Source organism: Mobula hypostoma, chromosome 3 (assembly GCF_963921235.1).
Source record: "Mobula hypostoma chromosome 3, sMobHyp1.1, whole genome shotgun sequence".
Lineage (NCBI taxonomy): Eukaryota > Metazoa > Chordata > Chondrichthyes > Myliobatiformes > Myliobatidae > Mobula > Mobula hypostoma.
In genome coordinates, this window is record NC_086099.1 from 156,273,825 (window position 1) to 156,293,676 (window position 19,852).

Sequence of the window (19,852 nt, forward strand, 5' to 3'; positions counted from 1 at the left end):
CACTGGCATATTTTATTCCAACAAATTGTACACTGAACCACCTGTATTATGTGCTTTCAATTTAAACTTTAATAAAAAATAACAATCTAATTATTAGGTTCAAAGCAATTTTAACCATATAGCCAATCTCCACATCTAATTAACAACAGGCCAGTTACCTACTTTAAGTTAATGCAACTACTCACCTGCAATTTTACAAGCTGAAATCCAAACACAAATTTTTGAGCTAAACTACTTTACAGATTTAGAGTTGAGAATGCAGATGCTGGAAAAGTAGTATCTGTGGACGAAATTGGACAATTGCCATTTCAGGAAAAATCTCAACCTGAAATGTCAACTGTCCATTTCCTTCTAAAGATGCTGCCTAACAAGCCGAGTTCAAGCATTTTGTTTCTTCAGTTTCCTCCTATTCAGAACTAAATTTTCACTTGTATTTAATTTCTTAAAACTTCCCTCATTTCACTGTTGTGCTTTTAATTTGAAATCTAGTGATGGGAAAATATAGCAACAAGACCAACAAATTAGCTAGAAATAATGTTAATAAGTACACTCATCGCAAAAATAAAAACCTAGATTCTTCTTGAGGTTTTGAGTTGACACATTCTATAATTAAGGAAATATGAAATTGATCATATTTTTTGCAATCAAAAAGAATCTCTGAATAGAGGATGTGACAAGGAAAAGAAGAGAGATGAACACGGTTGCCAAGTTACAAAGATGGAATAAGAACTGAGAGAAGTACAGACCTGAGAGCTTGGCATCAGCAGTTGTAAGCATCCTGAAAGAAAGAATAATGAAATGTCAGGAAAAAATACAACATGGTAATATGGCTGACCATGCTGGAGTTCTTAGAAAATACAGTATACTTTATATGTAAAGACCTCAATACTAAATGTTACAGGCGATTACTCCACAGGAGAAGCCCACAGAAATAAAGCTTCTTAAAGGTTGATTCAGAAAAATCCTAAACCAAATTTAGGAATCAGCATCAACATCAAGGGATTCACCAGGATTAGATAAACAACCAGAGCAGGTACTTGTATATTACAATTGGTGTGAGTAGTTATTTCACAATACCAAAAACAGTGATGCCAAGCACAGGCAAAACACATAGCCAAACAACAGGAATTCTGCAGATGCTGGAAATTCAAGCAACACACATCAAAATTGCTGGTAAACGCAGCAGGCCAGGCAGCATCTCTAGGAGGAGGTACAGTCGGCGTTTCAGGCCGAGACCCTTCGTCAGGACCCTTAGTCCTGACAAAGGGTCTCGGCCTGAAACGTCGACTGTACCTCCTCCTAGAGATGCTGCCTGGCCTGCTGCGAAAACACATAGCCAGAAGGTTTTTAAGTACCAAGATAGTGACAGCAGACAGAGGCACTAGAATTCAAAGGGTGCTAACAGGTAGTTCCTATGACAGTTTGCAGATTGCCTTGTTCTTCTTAAAGGAAGCTATTTTAACATCTTTAGGATTTATTTCAACAGGTGAACACTGCAGAATGCCCCAGCTTTTATTGCACCACCTAGGCTTTTATAGAGATGGTGACAGGTTTTCAGTAATAGTGACAAGTGAATACGTGGCTCAAATAAATGGTCAGCTAAAAATCATGTTGAATAGAATGGAGTTTTTAAGAAAATCTGCCAGTAACTTTGGTTATTTTTCTTCACATATTTTAAGGAAATTTCAAAACTGCTATTAGTGAGACAAAACAAGGAGACAAGAGAATACAGATGCTGGAATCAGGAAAAGAAATCAAGTAGCCTCAGTAGGTCAAACAGTTTCAGAGGATGCAATTGATAACTGATGTCTTAGGTCGTGATCTTGCATATGGACTAACTAGAACTAGATGAAACAAGGTCTCAAGTCTGCACCATCTACACTACTTTACCTATGAAAAAGGAAAAGCAATTTTTGATATTGCTCCTAAAGCAAATGTTCTCAATTATTTTATTGCTGCATTCAATTTTTCAAAGATTTCTTTTATCCTCCAAAAATCTTCACTCCAAAGAGAAAATATAGAACAAGTACCTTTTTGTCTTTTAAATGCACCCCACCCCTTTGGTTTTCCATGATCATTATCACTTAAGTGAGTTTCCTGTAAATATACTACATGGGCTTGTTCTTTTTTCATTTTGGTTAGAATTTTACTGTGTTCGATTGAATTTAATAGCCCATTGACATTAAAAGAAATGAATTTTACTTTGTCCTTAGCCATGTGTATTCGAAATGGGAGATACGGAGGGCAGGTATATTCTGGTCAGGGGGAATACAGACAGAAATATATACGCACCCTCAGGAAGTAATATAGTTTCTTTCAGAAAATTACTAATATTATGGTAACAGAAACAGAAGGTCTCCTGATATGTGGAGGAGACTTAAATTTACAATTACAACCAAAGTTAGACTTTTCCAATAATAAAACCTATGAAACAAAATCCTTACATAAGAATGTTAATACATTTTTTGAGGATGTTGGTCTAATTGATATATGGAGGGAACTTTAGCCCTACAGAAGGGATTACACTCATTATTCTGCCTCCCATTCTGTATATACAAGAATAGACTATTTCATAACATTTGGAAAAGAAAAAGACAAAATAAACACCTGTGGAATTGTGACAAAAGATGTAAGTGACCATGCACCTATATATTTATCTGTTGATTTTGACCTACAACCAAAGAATACTATTTGGAAACTAAACTCAAGTCTACCCAATGATCCCTACTTTAAGGAACAAATTAAAAAAGAAATTGGTCTTTACTTAGAATTCAATGATAATGGAGAGGTTCCACCTCCCATTCTATGGGATACTCTGAAGGCTGTCTTAAGAGGGAAAATTATAGCGATAGCTTCATATAAGGAAAAAAAAGGAATATAACATTAGAGGAATTACAAAAAAATAAATGCATCCCACCTTCTGAATTCTCTCCCTACCAACCACACCATCCAGTGCTTCCAAATCCTAGGGCTTAAATGGATCATTCAAGGTACTTTTTTAAAAAATGTATCACTTGTACATGGAAGTCAAAAAAAAAATGCTGCTTTCCTTTCCAGTAAGATTGTTAATCATTGTCACACCTGATCAGCATCCCTTCTATTCTTAGTTTAAATTTGGATTGTAAAAGATTTCATCCCATCCTCCCCATTAATGGATTTTATTCGTACTCTGCAGAGTATTGAGGGGCAGAAATCACTAACAAAGGTAACTGCAACGGATGTTTCACTTCAGAAACCAACTTCAACACTCTGGTAAAGAAAGCTTAATTGTGAAATTAATTTTAAATGTAATCTTACAGATTATTTTAAAAGAAATCTTGGGTGAATAGTACCTGGTTTAGTTATAAATAAATAAAACTTACGACAAAAGGGACATCAGGTGCCTACTAGACAACAATACCAAATTTACTCTTTGGTAGTAGAGTGGGTGTGTCACGTACACGCAACCCTGTAAAAGTATCAGCAGCAATAGAACACACCTGGAGTCTGGTTTTGCTGTTAAAAATCACTACTTTTATTAGTAACTACGTCATATAGTAACTTAAACCAGGTAAATCAAGAGTTATGTGTTAGGCATATATAGGTGTATAGATAAAGTTCTCAAACTTATTCAAGCTCAGGTGGCAAAAGTTACAGTCTTGCAATGGTTTGCAAGTTCAGTTCAGTTCAATCCTCAGGTTAATTAATGCGAGATATTTGTAATCCAAAGGCGAATGTTGTGAGAAGGCGATTACGTCGATATTCCACAGTTTCCATGACAGCAATACCAAATAACAATAGCAGTAAGTTGTTCCACTCCACACATGAAATATCAACGACAGTGATCTTCAACGAATATCCTTTCAACACAAGTGGTTCCACACCTGAATTCAGCTACGGGACATCCCAAAGTGGTGGCCACAGGATACTCAAATCCAATCCACATATGGATTATCACCAACAGCAGTTTATCGCAAAGGGGACCATCTTCAAGGGAACCACCACCCAGGCAAGGGTAGACACACCGGTAGGTTCCACAAGATTACCCCAACCACACAATGTGATAGCCATTTATCCAGTTCCACGACATACAAAGCAACTCCAACAGTGATTTGCCACAGGGGTACCATCTTCCAGTGAAATACCACACCCAGACAACGGGTAAATACACGTGGCATTCACAAAGGTTTTCCCCTCACCTGAGAACCCACTCCTGTGGATTGACTATGTGACAATCACACTTTCGTATTCAAATGGAATCAAACTCACCCCTTACGGGCTACTTGGAGAGAGTCCAAACAGTGATCTCTATCACTAGGTTTCTTCTGTTTCAAACCTTCTCTCCCCTCTTCTCTGCCAACTTCTTCTAGTTGCAGCACTTGTGAGAGTCAATTATCAATACTCTGGATCGATCTCAACTCACCCCTTTGGGCTACTGAAAGTTTACACCAGCAACCAACTCACTGATGTCTTCCATTGACTGAATCCATCTTGACTCTGAGCATGTGTCTCTCTATGTGCGTCTGTAAGAGGATCATTTGACCTTGCTTATTCAAAACAAGCCGCGAGAAACCATAAACATTAATTGTCCATCAAGTAATTCCACCTCTCTCACCATAGTAACCAAGCAATTTTGCAGATAGCAGAAATCCAACAGTGTCTCAAAAGTCAGTCTTCATTCTCTCGGCGTTTTAAAGTGACAATCCACAGAAAAAATGAACTCTCGGGGTATATAACAGGTGTCTCACACCTGATGGAAAAAGCTATCATTATCCAATAATACATATCACGTGCCATTTGAGTTGGACACAGTGGTGCAGCAAGTAGACTTGAGTACCATCTGTGTGGAAGTGAACATTCTTCCTGTGACACTGTGAAATACCTCTGCAAACTCTGATTTTCTCCCATATCACAATAATGTTGAGGCTAGTAGGTAAATCAACCATTGTAAAATTGCCCCTTGTGTGAGTTGTGTGGGGGAGGGAGGGGGCAATCCAATCAGATTTGATTCATGGAGTTGAAAGATATCAAAAGAAAGCATGCTTAAAATAGAAAAAATGTCTGAAAACCAACCAAGTGACCCATTCAAGTAAGGCAAGTTAATCATGGCCAGGAATCTAAAATTTCCAACTCTGGCAACAACTGAGTATGCTGTAACATTCTGGAGCACAATGAGGAAATCTAAATTTTGCACATGGAGCATTTGTCACTGACTTCCTAAGAGTTTGGAGAAGGAAGTCTGAGAATCGGAGCGGGAGTGCGGAGGAAGCCATTTTTGAATTTTTCGTTTTTTTTCCCCCATCGGTGTTCAGAGAGGCGGGACTGCGCAGACATGTGACGTTGGGGAGTGAAGCAAGGAAGATTTAAAAGGAACACAGCCTTATACAGCAGGCAGTGTAGTTTGCGGGCCGCGGAGTGAGCCGGGAGCAGAGTGAAGACTCCTGGACGTCCACATCTGCGCCAGGTGCGCCGAGATGCAGCTCCTAAGAGACCGCGTTAGGGAACTGGAGCTGCAGCTCGATGACCTTCATCTGGTCAAGGAGAGTAAGGAGTTGATAGAGAGGAGTTACAGGCAGGTGGTCACACCGGGGCCACAGGAGGCAGACAAGTGGGTCACGGCTAGGAAGGGGAAGCAGAAGAGTCAGGTAATAGAGAGTACCCCAGTGGCTGTGCCCCTTGACAATAGGTACTCCTGTTTGAGTACTGTTGGGGGGGACAGCTTATCTGGGGGAAGCAACAGTGGCCGTACCTCTGGCACAGAGTCCAGCTCTGTAGCTCAAAGGGGTAGGGAAAGGAAGAGAAGGGCAGTAGTAATAGGGGACTCGATAGTAAGGGGGTCAGATTCTGTGGACGCAGTCCGGAGACCCGGATGGTAGTTTGCCTCCCTGGTGCCAGGGTCCAGGATATTTCTGATCACCTCCAAGATATCCTGAAGTGGGAGGGATAGGAGCCAGAGGTCGTGGTACGTATTGGTACCAATGACATAGGTAGGAAAAGGGAAGAGGTCCTGAAAAGAGAATATAGGGAGTTAGGAAGGGAGTTGAGAAAAAGGACCGCAAAGGTAGTAATCTCAGGATTACTGCTTGTGCTACGCGACAGTGAGAGTAGGAATGCAATAAGGTGGAGGATAAATGCGTGACTGAGGGATTGGAGCAGGGGCCAGGGATTCAAGTTTTTGGATCTTTGGGACCTCTTTTGGCACAGGTGTGACCTGTACAAAAAGGACGGGTTACACTTGAATCCTAGGGGGACCAATATCCTGGCGGGGATCTTATTGAAATGTATAAAATCCTAAAGAGATTGGACAGGCCAAATGCAGGAAGATTGTTCCCGATGTTGGGGAAGTCCAGAACGAAGGGCTCACAGTTTGAGGATAAAGGGGAAGCCTTTTAGGACCGAGATGAGGAAAAACTTCTTCACCCAGAGAGTGGTGAATCTGTGGAATTCTCTGCCACAGGAAACAGTGGAGGCCAGTTCACTGGCTATATTTAAGAGGGAGTTAGATATGGCCCTTGTGGCTAAAGGGATCAGGAGTTATGGAGAGAAGGCAGGTACAGGGTTCTGAGTTGGATGATCAGCCAGGATCATACTGAATGGCGGTGCAGGCTCGAAGGGCCGAATGGCCTACTTCTGCACCTATTTTCTATGTTTCTAAGTTAGGTCTTTATTCTTTGGAGCGTAGAAGGTTGAGAAGGGACTTGACAGGTGTTTAAAATTATGAGGGGGATTGATAGAGTTGACGTGGATAGGTTTACTCCAATGAGAGTGGGGGAGATTCAAACAAGAGGACATGAGTTGAGAGTTAAAGGGCAAAAGTTTAGGGGTAACATGAGGGGGAACTTCTTTACTCAGAGAGTGGTGGCTGTGTGGAACGAGCTTCCAGCAGAAGTGGTTAAGGCAGGTTCGATGTTGCTGTTTAAAGTTAATTTGGATAGATATACGGACAGGAAGGGAATGGAGGGTTATGGACCGAGTGCAGGTCGGTGGGACTAGATGAGAGTTGGAGTTCGGCACGGACTAGAAGGGCCGAGATGGCCTGTTTCCGTGCTGTAATTGTTATATGGTTATATACATAGATCACTGTCCTGCAACTATAGCTTTAGTATAAATATCAGAAAGCTAATCATAACAGTAAGCAATAACTTACTTGCATTTTTAAAAAAAACACTCAGGCATTTGAAACAATCTTTATAGTTACAGCAGCACAGTTCAATATTCTTTCGCCGAATTTTCCCTGAAGAGCCTCTTTCGCAAGCAGTTCACAAAGGGACTCAATCTAACTAAACACAGTACTCAGCTATAGCATTGTCCAAATTCTTGACTGACACCCTTTTATTTCTCATGCTCTCTTTTCATTTATTTTGCTTTTGTTGGTGACATCTGTCCTGTTCTCTAACTTAAGACCATCAATTATCTCTGTTAGCAATGCACTGCATAGATCCCCTGAAATAAAAGTAGTTTTACTGGAAACTACAAAGATTCAACAAATAACACTGCAGCATTTAGGTGCTTGTCAAAGTTTTTCCTTGTTATGCAGAAAACAATCCTTTAATCTTACTGCAGAAACATTTTTTTTCCTTTTGCTCTATTTCCATTACACAGTATTAAACATCAACATGCATGCCCCCAAAGAAATAAGATGCTGGATTCCGAAAGTCAAATGTACCTTTAAAGTGCAGTTAATGCAAGTACCAATTTTGTATCATTGAAGCTTATTGATAGCATGCTGCTTTATTGAAGTTAAAAAGTAGCATTTCTACATGTGACTTCCAGATTGGTGTTCTTCCATATTTCTGTTAACAGTACTAAATGCAATCTCATACTTCAGTATGTCCAAGAATTTAGTCACCAATTAAATCCTGCAACTCCCACAAGAGAAGTTCAAACTTAAAGATCAATACTTGGCTAGCTTCTTACCATCACTCTCCATACCACCCACCTTAAATTAAGATAACATGGGACAGCTTGAAATAGAACATGAATATAATTTCAGACTATTTGTATCACATAGAAACTTGGAGAAACAAGAACTTAACTTTTATTATATATAATGTGTTTAATTGCACAATGGTACTGACATTTCGCAAAAGTTCAACTGAGCTAAAAATGTTTTCTTGATGATTTTCATTTGCACTCATTTTTTGAGGCTTCTAGTTTAAGTGGCCAACAATAATCAACCAGCATTGATGGATTCCAGTTGCCCTGATACCGTTTCTCCAATGACCCAGTAAAACATTTCACCATGCTCACCTCTGACAGTGTCAAGGTTTGCAGGGAAGTCAAAGGCAGAAAATGAATCTTTAGCAACATGTTACACATCATGGTTTGGTGTGCTTGAAGCATGTTGTCAACCAGCTGCATGTAGTTTGGTGCTCTGTAGTTGCCAAGAAAATTTCAACAACACCCTTGAATGCCTTCCATGTGATTTTCTCTGGTCCCACAAGAAGTTCTTCAAATTGCCTGTCACTGATGTTTGATTTGTAGACCAACAAAAGTGCCTTCCTTAATCTTGACGTCAGTTATTCTGGGAAACATCTCTCTCAGATATCAAAATCCTTCACAAAAATTTTTGAGCCTGGTGACAGCAGATTCCATCTTTGCAGTGTTGAACCCAGAAATTCCATTTTTGCCTTTGACAAACCCAAGTCTCTGACCAAGTCATTTAACTCAAATTGAGTTATCAGATGTAGCTCACTTGACATAAAGGGTTCAAAATCTATATCAGTGTTGTTTTCCATTTCTGGTTCTTGCTTCATGACATCTTCATCTACCTCCTCGAAGCTCGGTGCCTCTGGTAGCTTCAGTGCTGGATGACTATTGTCATGGAGCACAGCTCTCATGGCTAAAAGGAGACTGTGGTATTCAATGGATTTCTTGTTTTTTAGCAGAGAAATCAGACACACTGGTCAAACAGGTCTGTCATATGATCCTTCTGCTCTCACCAGATCATTGGGACAGCATACGGCATTAGCTTCCGAGTATCTCTGAGCCAAGCTCCAAGATTGACAAAGCATGTTGCGCAACAAATGTGAGGAGCCTTTGTCTTGATCGCTAATTTTACACCTGAAGTAGAGTTCATTGGCTTTCTTAATAAGAAGAGTCATGCTCCATCTTTGACACTGAACTCAGCACAAAAACAACAAATTCCCATTCTGACATGTCAATTCCACATCCCATTCCCATTCTGACATGTCTATCCACGGCCTCCTCTACTGTAAAGATGAAGCCACACTCAGGTTGGAGGAACAACACCTTATATTCCGTATGGGTAGCCTCCAACCTGATGGCATGAACATCGACTTCTCTAACTTCCGCTAAGGCCCCACCTCCCCCTCGTACCCCATCTGTTACTTATTTTTATGAACACATTCTTTCTCTCACTCTCCTTTTCCTCCCTCTGTCCCTTTGAATATACCTCTTGCCCATCCTCTGGGTTCCCCCGCCCCTTGTCTTTCTTCCCGGACCTCCTGTCCCATGATCCTCTCGTATCCCCTTTTGCCTATCACCTGTCCAGCTCTTGGCTCTATCCCTCCCCCTCCTGTCTTCTCCTATCATTTCAGATCTCTCCCTCCCCCTCCAACTTTCAAATCCCTTACTCACTCTTCCTTCAGTTAGTCCTGATGAAGGGTCTCAGCCTGAAACGTCGACTGCGCCTCTTCCTACAGATGCTGCCTGGCCTGCTGTGTTCACCAGCAACTTTGATGTGAGTTGCAAAAACAACAAAAATTATCGCGGTCGTTGCAATACAGGCAAGTTATTTTACCATCACAAATACTCCTGAAAAATACAATTGCTCTATTATAATAAGACTATACAATACACATTAACGTGATCACAAACCAATTAGCACATAAGTACAATGCATAGAACGGCATGTGTGTGATGCTCTTATAGCTTTTCTAAAACCTGTCCTACCATACATCATCCAAGCATGCTCATAAAAGATAGAAAACTCTTCAGCTTACATTGTGGACAACATTTTAATCAACTTGAATAATGAATTGAAATAACAAATATAGGCATTTTTTTTAAAAATTGCTGCATGATAAGGAAATGTCATTTTGATTTTCATGATCAGCACCCCAAAATCCATAAAATACAACTAAAAGTATTCTGGAGTCAATACCTTTGCTGTCCAGTGGATGGCAATTTCATCTGACCTACAATCTAGACAGAGCTGGACCCCATCTTGACCACTGAATCTCCAATTACAAAATCTACTTGTGTAGTTGTTTCACAACTAATGACCGAGCTTTTACTTCAGCAAGCTCTGATTTTAAAATTCTCTTACTGAGCACTTTTGGCCTCCATTCAGTCATGCTCCATTATGACACTCTTTAAAAGCAACATCTGAACAACTTTTTGTCGTTGTGCTGTAGCATCTTTCGCTCTATCCTAATGCCCTTCATAATAGCTTGCAAACCAAGATCCTCACCAAAAGTCAGCAGCAGATCCAATCTGAGGGCAGTCCAGTCTCAAGTAGTATTCTATTTTTTTAATTGTCTCAGCACAACATTAAACCACCTGTGGAATGAAACCAATCTACTGGCCCAAAGGTAAACAGTTCAAAATATGTTGCTGTAATTTCCAAAGGCAATTTCGTAGTTTTACTCCATTACTTTTACATCCGTCCTTCCACATTGCACTCCATCTGCCAAGTTCTTACCCAATCACATAATCTATCCATACACCTCTCTGCATTTTCCTCTCAACTTGCTAACCCACCTATCTTTGTACTGTATACTTGGCCACAACAGCCCCCTTCATCCAAATCATTAATGCAGATTATAAATACTTGAGGTGACAGAAACTGACCTCCATGGCAACCCAGTAGCTACTTAATGACAATTCAAAAATAACCTCTTCATCCCAAATCCCTAGTCCATTCTCCTCTGCAAGTCTATACTTTCATCCAGTCTCCATAACCCTCAATCCCCTCTTCCTCCAATCTTTACTGGCTATGAACCATTATGCTTCATTGTCCAGAAAGTTAATTTCAGCTGTTGGGAACTTGTGGTACAAGTTCCACCTTTCCTATGAACAACGTACATTTTGTATTACATTTCCATCTGCTGAACTTTGATTAATCTTAACTAACTCACTCTTCTACCAACTTTACAAATGTTACATTTAGCAAGAGTTCTTGTCAGTACAGTAGCAGACTGTTTTAGAACAAGAGTAGGGTTTAGACCAAAATAAAATCATTCATCGACAAGATACCATTTTGCTGGTAGCAACTGACAAGAGTTTTTATTCCTCGATTCATTAAATCTAATGACGGAAGCTCCGTGGGACACAAATGACAACATATAGAAATCAAACTTCACACAGATTTTCCCACACATTTTAAAACATATTAAAACACTAACATTTTAAAACACTAGTAATACTAATATGTTTCATAGTATTCATTAATAACTGGATATAGCATATATTGCATTAGTTTAATTATAGGCCCTGGTGAAGTGATTATTCAATGAAATAAAATTATAACAAATTTTTTTAATATAGGCATCTGTTAGTCTCATGAGACCATGGATTTGCACCTTGGAAGGTTTCCAGGGCGCAGGCCTGGGCAAGTTTGTATGGAAGACCAGCAGTTGCCCATGCTGCAAGTCTCCCCTCTCCACGCCACCGATGTTGTCCAAGGGAAGGGCATTAGGACCCATACAGCTTGGCACCAGTATCATCACAGAGCATTGTGTGGTTAAGTGCTTTGCTCAAGGACACACATGCTGCCTCAGCCAAGGTTCGAACTAGCGACCTTCAAATCACTAGACGAACGCCTTAACCACTTGGCCACGCGCCAATACATTTAAGGTTACTCTGGGAAACAGACATCTGTGTCTTACAAAGAAATCACTCATGATTCAGAATCAGGTTTACAATCACTAGCACATGATATGAAATGCTTTATGATTAATTCATCGTGGAGCAAAAATATGACAGTTCCATCTCAGTCCTGCTCAACCAACCTGGAACACCTTACAGTCAAATGTCACCTGCCAAGGGAGTTTTCTGCCATCATGATAGCAGTGTACATTCCAACTTAAGCCAACTTCAGGTAGGCTGAAAAACTTAAGCCAACATCAGGAAGGCTGAAAAACTCAAGCCAACATCAGGAGGAGCTGAAAAATATAAATTAGCAGGCATGAAACTGCACACCCCAATGCCTTCCCCATCACTGTGGGAGATTTCAATCAGGCCGGCTTGAAGATGTCTCTGAACAACTACTTTTATTTACTTTATTGTCACCAAACAATTGATACTAGAGCTTACAATCATCACAGCGATATTTGATTCTGCGCTTCACGCTCCCTGGAGTACAAATCGATAGGAGATATTAAAAATTTAAATTATAAATCATAACTAGAAAATAGAAAAGGGAAAGTAAGGTTTGTGCAAAAAAAAAACGAGAGGTAGGTCTGGATATTTGGAGGGTGCAGCCCAGATCTGGGTCAGGATCCGTTCAGCAGTCTTATCACAGTTGGAAAGAAGCTGTTCCCAAATTTGGCTGTACGAATCTTCAAGCTCCTAAGCTTTCTCCCGGAGGGAGGAGGGACAAAACTACCACCAATATATCAGCTGTGGAACCAGAGGAACCAACACACTTGACTACTGTTATATCACCAAGAACGCATCCCATGCCATCCCACGTCCAAACTTTGGAAAATCCGCTCACTTGACAGTACTTCTACTCCCAGCGTATAGGCAGAGACTAAAGACTAAGCACTAGTGCTGAAAACCAAGAAGGTATGGTCAAAATAGGTGGACAAGCGCTTACAGGACTCTGAGTTGGTGGACTGGACAATATTCAGGAATTCATCTTAAGAGTCTGAATAAACATGCCAGTTGTCACTGGCTTCATCAAGACCTCTACAGATGAGTGTGTGCCTTCAAGAACATACCAAAAACCAGATGCTGTAGATGAACCAGGAGATTCATAATCTGCTGAGGGCGAGATGCATGGCATTCAAGACCAGTGATCCAGAACTATACCAAGAAATCCATATACGACCTACTATTTTAGGAGCAGAAAAGCAATTCTGATTGAGGTAAGAGGTGGAATCAGATGCATGTCAGCTCTGGCAGGGTTTGCAGGCCATTACTTCCTACAAAGCAAGTTCATCACATTTTATGCATGCTTTGAAAGGGAGAATAAAACTAACCCTGTGGGAATCCCTGCAGCATCTGGTGATCCTGTGATTTCTGTCTCGGAGACTGACATCAGAACAACCTTCAAGAGGGTGAATCCTAGCAAGCCATCAGGTCCTCATTATGTACCAGGCAGGACTCTGAAAACCTGTGCCAAGCAACTGGCAGAAGTGTTCAAGGATACCTTCAACCTCTCACTGCTGCAGCCAGAGGTTCCCACCTGCTTCAGCTGACAAACATACCAAGAAAAGCAGGACGAGCTGTTTCAATGACAATCACCCAGTGGTATTCACACCCAATGTGATAAAGTGCTTTGAGAGGTCGGTCATGGCCAGAATCAACTCCTGCCAAAGCAAGGACCCGGATCCGCTGCAATGTGCCTATCGCCACAATAGATCTACAGTGGATGCAATCTCACTGGCTCTCCTCTCAGCCTTGGATCAGCTAGACATTAGTAATACTAACATCAGGCTGCTGTTTATTGATTACAGCTCAGTGTTCAATACAATCATACCCTCAGTTCTCATCAGCAAGCTCCAAAACCTGGCCTCTGTACCTCCCTCTGTACATGGATCCATCAATAGTTCTCTACAATGGTATTGTTATGTAAAGTGGAACTGCATGCACCAGATTTGTTACTGTATTACTAATGCAAATGTTCCCATCTCACAAAAGGTACTGAAAAATGACATCTCCTTCCCATAAAAGATACAAAGCATACGCAGTACTTTGAATGGAATCTCACTAATACTCTTAACAGTTGTGACATGACTACCTTACCTTCTGTCTGCATCCCTTGTGCAATGAATATTAATATTTGTCTGTCTTCCCAATTACTGTCATACCTGGATGCTCACTGCACATTTCTTCTGCAAGGGCACATTGATCACTCTGAATGCCAACATTCATTCACTGAAACTTAACACCTTACAGTATTGCATTCACTTCTTTTTGTTAGCTTGTAATTAAACAAGCTTAATAAATAAGATGTTTAATTCTATTCAAGCCCAAAGTAATATTTTAGTAGAGTCACTAGATAATAAATTTCAGCTAATTTTTAGATTATAATTTGCTGATAATAAAAAAATGGGTATGGCAGACATTTAATGAAGAACCAACACACTCAGAAATATGATAGAAAAATGGGTAATAACCTGGCAGAAATAAAGCTATCACACTTTAATAAGAAAAGCACAAAAGAAAATTCAAAGTGCATGAGGCGAAAGAACTTTAAAGTTGACAGACTTCGGTCTCTACACAGGAAATAGTTAAGTACAACAAGTAACTAAAGATGCAAATGGTACACTGGGCTTCAATACTCAAGTGATAGAATCTAAGGGAAAGAAACTCTTGCCATAGCGAGACAGGACTGAGTACAGACCACATCTGCAACATGTCATTTTGGTATATTTAAATAGCAAACTGCCATGGAGACAGTGATAAAAGAGCATTGATTTCTCAAACTGAAGTTGTTGCCTTACAAGATGAGTAGACTTGCCAAATATATTCTAGAACTTCAAACTGTGATGACTAATAGAAAACATTTAAAAGATGCTGAAGAGACTTATGGTGATAGATGCTACAAAAATGTTCAATCTGGGATACAAACTCAGAGTCAGAGGATGCTCAGTTCAAGGCAAATAGGAATTTCTTGACTCAAAAGGTCACTGATATTTAAAAGTCCCTTGGCAGAGAAATATTAAGGCTGGGTCATTAAATTTATTCAAGGTTGAAAAGATAATAATAATCTGGACTACTAGGGAAAATTAAAGGTTATGGGGCTCGAGTTCAGAATCACTACTAGCTTCATTTAACAGTGCCTGTAAAAAGTATTCACCCACCTTAAAAGTTTTCATGTTTTATTCTTCTATAAAATTGAATCACAGTGGGTTTAATTTGGATTTTTTGACACTGATCAACAGTAAAAGACTTGTGTCAAAGTGAAAACACTTCTCTACAAAGTGATCCAAATTAATTACAAATATAAAACACAAAATGATTGATTGCATAAATTTTCACTCTTTTTAATATGACACCCCAAATCATTACTGGTGCAGCCAATTGGATTTAGAAGTCACATAATTAGTTAAATAGAGATGATTTGTGGGCAGTCAAGGTGTTTCAATTGATTACAGTAATAAATACACCTGTATCTGCAAGGTCCAACTGCTGGTGAGTCCGTATCCTAGCAAAAAACTATACCATGAAAACAAAAGAACACTCCAAGCAACTCCGCAAACATGTTATTGAAAAGCGCAAGTCAGGAGGTGGATACAAGTACATTTCAAGTCATTAAATAGCCCTTGGAGTACAGTTAAGTCAATCATCAAGAAATGGAAAGAATATGGTACAGCTGTAAATTTGCCTAGAGCAGGCTGTCCTCTAAAACTGAGTGACCGTGCAAGAAGGGAACTTGAGAGGGAGGCCACAAGAGACCTATGACAACTCTGGAAAAGTTACAAGCTTCAGTAGCTGAGATAGGAGAGTGGCAAAGAGAAAGCAATTGTTGAAAAAACTCACATGAAATCTCAGCTAGTTAGCCACAAGGCATGTCAGCTGGAAGAAGATTCTATGGTCTGATGAAACCAAAATTCAGCTTTTTGGCCATCAGACTAAATGCTATGTTTGGCATAAGCCAAGCACCACACATAATCAAAAACACACCATCACTACTGAAAAGCATGGTGGTGGCTGCATCATGCTTCGGGGATGCTTCACCTCAGCAAACCCTGGAAGGTCTATGAAGATATAGGGTAAAATAAATGCAACAAAACACAGGGAAATCCTGGAGAAAAACCTGATGCAATCTGCAATTCGGGAGAATATTTGTTTTCCAGCAGGACAGTGACCCCAAAGCAAAAAGCCAAAGCCATACAGGAATGGCTTAAAAAGCAACAAAGTTAATGTCCTGGAGTGACCAAGTCAGAGACCACGCCTCAATCCAATGAAGAATTTGTGGCTAGACTTGAAAAGGGCTTTTCACTCATGATCCCCATGCAACCTGACAGAGCTTGAGCAGTTTTGTAAAGAATGGGGAAAAATTGCAGTGTCCAGATGTACAAAGCTGATATGGAGACCTACCCACACAGACTCAAGGCTGTAACTGCTGCCAAGGTGCATTTAGTAAATACTAACTCAAAGAGGGTGAATACTTATTAAATAAATTGTTGTTTTACATTTGTAATTAATTTAGATCACTTGTAGATATGTTTTCACTTTGACACGAGTCTTTTTCTGTTGATCAGTGTCAAAAAGAGCCAAATTAAATCCATTGCGATTCAGTATTATAAAAAAAACATAAAAATTCCAAGGTTGAGTGAATACTTTTTATAGGACTGTAAGTGACATTGGTCATTAACTTTGTTGTTCAGCAGCAGCAGCACAGTGCAATACATAAAAATACTATTCCTAAAACGTTGTGAGTGCCTTCAAGCTTCTGTACCTCCTTCTGATGGTAGTGACAAGAAGAGGATATATCCTGGATGGTGAGGATTCAAAATGATGGATGCTGCCTTCTTGAGGCACTATCTTTTGAAGATGTCCTCAATGGTGAGGTAGCTACTGCCTGTGACTAGCTGAATCTATAGCCCTCTACAAATTTTTTTGAACCTGTGCAGTGGCCCCTCCATACCAGGCAGTGATGCTACAAGTCAGAATGTTCTCCACGGTACATCAATAGCAAATTGCAAGAGTCTATGGTGCCTACCTAATCTCAGACTCCTTATGAAGGGCTGCAGGCATGCCTTCTTGGTAAATTGCGTCAATACACTGGGCCAAGGATACATCCTCTGAGATATTGACACCCAACAACTTGAAGCTGCTGACCCCTCTTCTATCGACTTCCCTTTACTGATGTCCACATTCCTTGGGTCTTACTGATGGTGAATGCAAGTATGTTGTTGCAACATCACTCAACCAACTAATCCATCTCACTCCTCTACACCTTCTCATCACCATGTAAAATTCTGCCGACAAAGGCTGTGTCATCGGCGAATTTAAGATGGCATTTGTGTTGTGTCTAGCCACACTGACATGGATGTAGAGAGTGTGAAGCAGCAGGCTAAGCATGCACCAGCAAGGAGATAGGAAGCCAATAATCTACTCAACTAGTCTTAATGAATTGCAAAACAGATGCAACGAGTTAAGTGACCACCTCTTTCTCTCATTAAAATTACTGGTGAACACAGCAGGCCAGGCAGCCTCTATAGGAAGAGGTACAGTCGACGTTTCAGGCCGAGACCCTTCATCAGGACTAACTGAAAGAAGAGCTAGTAAGAGATTTGAAAGTGGGAGGGGGAGGGATGGAGCCAAGAGCTGGACAGTGGATTGGCAAAAGGGATATGAGAGGATGATGGGATGGGTGGCCTAGGGAGAAAGAAAGGGGGAAGGGGGAAGCCCAGAGGATAGGCAATAATGGATGAGGTACGAGGGGGAGGTGGGGCATTAGTGGAAGTTTGAGAAGTCAATGTTCATGCCATCAAGTTGGAGGCTACCCAGACGGAATACAAGGTGTTGTTCCTCCAACCTGAGTGTGGCTTCATCTTTACAGTAGAGGAGGCCGTGGATAGACATATCGGAATGGGAATGGGGCGTGGAATTAAAATGTGCGGCCACTGGGAGATCCTGTTTTCTCTGGCGGACAGAGAGTAGGTGTTCAGCGAAATGGTCTCCCAGCCTGCGTCGGGTCTCGTCAATATATAGAAGGCCGCATCAGGAGCACCGGACGCAGTATATCACCCCAGCCGACTCACAAGTGAAGTGTCGCCTCACCTGGAAGGACTGTCTGGGGCCCTGAATGGTGGTAAGGGAGGAAGTGTAAGGGCATGTGTAGCACTTGTTCCACTTACAAGGATAAGTGTCGGGAGGGAGATCGGTGGGGAGAGATGCGGGGGAATAGGGAGTCGCGTAGGGAGCTATCCCTGCAGAAAGCGGGGGTGGGGAAAGATGTGCTTAGTGGTGGGATCCCGTTGGAGGTGGGGGATGTTACAGAGAATTATATGTTGGACCCGAAGGCTGGTGGGGTGGTAGGTGAGGACAAGGGGAACCGACACTTCACCTGTGATATCCCAGTGGCCACACATTTTAATTCCACGTCCCATTCCCATTCTGGTATGTCTATCCACAGCCTCCTCTACTGTAAAGAGAAGACACACTCAGGTTGGAGGAACAACACCTTATATTCTGTCTGGGTAGCCTCCAACCTAATGGCATGAACACTGACTTCTCTAACTTCTGTTAATGCCCCACCTCCCCCTCATACCCCATCCGTTATTGCCTGTCCTCTGGGCTTCCCCCTCACCTTTTCTTTCTCCCGTCCCATGATCCTCTCATATCTATTTTGCCAATCCACTGTCCAGCTCTTGGCTCCATCCCTCCCCCTCCTGTCTTCTCCTATCATTTTGGATCTCTCCCTCCCCCTCCCACTTTCAAATCTCTTACTAGCTCTTCTTTCAGTTAGTCCAGACTAAGGGTCTCGGCCCGAAACGTCAACTGTACCTCTTCCTAGAGATGCTGCCTGGCCTGCTGCATTCACCAGCAATTTTTATGTGTGTTGCTTGAAATTCCACCATCTGCAAATTTCCTCGTGTTTGCATTTCTTTCTCTCATTCTTGTGTTTGTTTCATTTGTCACATCAGGAACAGTTAGTATTACCAAATAATCATTCCTGTAACCATCTACTTTAATGGCACCCATGCATTCTTCCCCCAATTTGAAGTGACTTTTTAAGAGAAGCAGCTAATGAGGCTTGATGGAATAAACTGCTATTCACTAAAAAAAATCATGAATTCGAATCAAATTACAAATGACAAAAACTGAAATGCTATATTCATATTACAAAAAAATTTCTATGACTTGCCTGCTGAACTTTATTTTTTTACTTAAATACTTAAAAGGCTGTCATAAATCAGACATGTAGTGGACAGCCATGCATTTTCTTTGCCTAATTGAGGCACTGTCTAAAATAGCCTGTCTATTTTTAGCCTGGTAGTAAAGTTCTACATTTCAGTGTTGATTTCAGTGGTGACATTGTGTATGTGAGATATACACAGCCAAAGATCAACAATATTCCTTTATAAACCATGTTTGTCTGTATTTTAGTTGGGCAAATATTTGGTTCAAATGCAGTTCAAATTAGAAATGGTCGCATGGTTTTGAATATATTACCCATTATTTCTTATCAAGACATTGATGCTCCACATATTGATTTAGAGCATTTATAAATAAGGACTTCCTGTTCTTCAATTTTGAAGATTTATTTAAATGGAATGTTTTCAAAAAGAAAAAGTTGTCAGTGCAGTTCAGAAATAACATCTTTTCATTGACAATCAACATTGGTGCACCTCAAGAATGCACGCTGAGTTCACTGCTCTACTCTTTTTGCACCCATGACTGCGTAGCTAGGCACAACACAAACACCATCTATAAATTCACCAATGACAATTGTTGCTAACATTCCAGATGGTAACAAGGAGGCATACAAGAGTGAGATGGATCAGCTGGTTGAGAGGTGTAACAAAAACAACCTTTCACACAAAAGCAGTAAGACCAAGGAATTGACTGTGGACTTCAGGAAGGGGAAGTTGAGAGAACACGCACCAGTCTTTATTGAGGAGTCAGTAGTGGAAAGGAAGAGCAGTTTCAAGTTCCTGGGTATCAACATCAGTGAAGACCTATCCTGGGCCCAACATAATGATGCAATTACGAATTGGGGATTGAC

At 40.8% G+C, this 19,852-nt stretch overlaps 1 protein-coding gene across 8 annotated transcripts in view; it reads right to left on the reverse strand.

The window, feature by feature from the left end:
• The window catches only part of LOC134344341 (growth factor receptor-bound protein 10-like), a 242,278-nt gene that overhangs the window by 178,580 nt on the left and 43,846 nt on the right, over positions 1-19,852 (reverse strand). For 5 of the 8 annotated variants that reach the window (XM_063043962.1, XM_063043956.1, XM_063043958.1 and 2 more), the window contains one exon: positions 747-778. The exons of the other annotated variants lie outside the window; for them this stretch is intronic. The gene's annotated coding sequence lies outside the window, so the exon portion shown is untranslated. The remainder of the gene's footprint in view (positions 1-746; positions 779-19,852) is intronic. 8 annotated transcript variants of the gene reach the window in all.